This window comes from Podarcis liolepis (genome assembly GCF_965112155.1).
Source record: "Podarcis liolepis genome assembly, chromosome: 1".
Lineage (NCBI taxonomy): Eukaryota > Metazoa > Chordata > Lepidosauria > Squamata > Lacertidae > Podarcis > Podarcis liolepis.
Genome location: NC_139554.1, coordinates 138,713,767 through 138,714,985, shown reverse-complemented (window position 1 = coordinate 138,714,985; position 1,219 = coordinate 138,713,767). Strand labels below are relative to the sequence as shown.

Here is a 1,219-nt window from a genome sequence, read left to right as displayed (position 1 = left end):
CCACTGTAGTAGTCTAGTCTAGATGTCACTAGTGCATGAGTAAGTGAGGCAAGCTCTGCTCTCCAAATAGGATCACAGCTGGCATACCAACCTAAACTGGCAAAAAGCATCCTTGGCCACTGCTGCCACCTGAGCACCCCCAATTTGCTCTGAATCCAGGGTCACACTCCCCAACAGCCAACATGGTCCTTTGAGAGGAGCACAGCTTCATCTAAGACCAATGTAAGCCTCTGTCCAAAGTTATGGGTTCCCCTGCCCCATGGATTCAATTTCAGCCTGCTCATTCTCATCCAACCCTGTACAGCCTCCAGTCATTGGTTGAAAAGTTCAACAGCCTGTGGGGAGCGGAGGCAGAGCTGACCAAGTGTCATCTGCAGACTGATGACACTTCAACGCAAACCTACATGAAATATTGGGAGAAGTCATTGGGAAATGCTGAAAAGCTCAACATCTAATAAATTAACAGCTCAAAAGCATCATGGCTGGTGTGGTAATGATAGGGAGCCTTTCATTCCTTTCATGGAAAGACAGGTGTTCCAGTGCCAGGAGTGTTGGATTTCAGCCTAGGCGAGAAGAGAAACCGCTGCTATTCATGTACCATGGGCGAGGGATGCCATACTTTTCATGTGGCCCCATAAACAATCTCCTTTCTTTTCCGGTGGACATGAGCCTGGGCTAACCATCCCACTTCTTTTCTCTCTCGCTTTGGACACTGGCCACCCGCTTTCCCCTGCAATGAGCTTGTCCGCATTGGGCTGCTGCTAAGGGCACACCACAGATTCAGCCCCATCATTTGGGAGGGGGACGTGGCTCAGTGGTAGAGCATCTGCTTTGCATGCAGAAGGTCCTAAGTTCAATCCCCAGCATCTCTTCAGAGCACAAACAGATGTGACATGAGAAATCCATGATCTGATATGCCAACTTAAAAAGGAAAGGCATATGTGCTTGGGTGAGGGATGGAATACACTAGTGAAATAGTGCTGGGGAGAGGATATTTCTCCCTTTCCTCCTGCATGCTTTCCCCAGCTGAAATTCCCCCAAAGCTACTGGGGAGGAAAACACAGGTACCACTGTTTTATATTGGGTCTCCAGCAAAGCAAAGAAAATAGCAGCTTGGGGTGTGCAATTTACTTGGGAAAACAGCATGGGTGAGGGAAGTGTTAAATTCTCCTTCCTCCAGCACCTCTTTCATTTGACCCCACCCCATGGATGTTTCCCC

The 1,219-nt window shown here is 48.7% G+C and overlaps 1 protein-coding gene across 3 annotated transcripts in view; it reads right to left on the bottom strand.

Annotated features, from left to right (window-relative positions):
* Positions 1-1,219, bottom strand: part of MYL1 (myosin light chain 1) — a 28,285-nt gene that overhangs the window by 3,295 nt on the left and 23,771 nt on the right. The gene's annotated exons all lie outside the window — the stretch shown is intronic.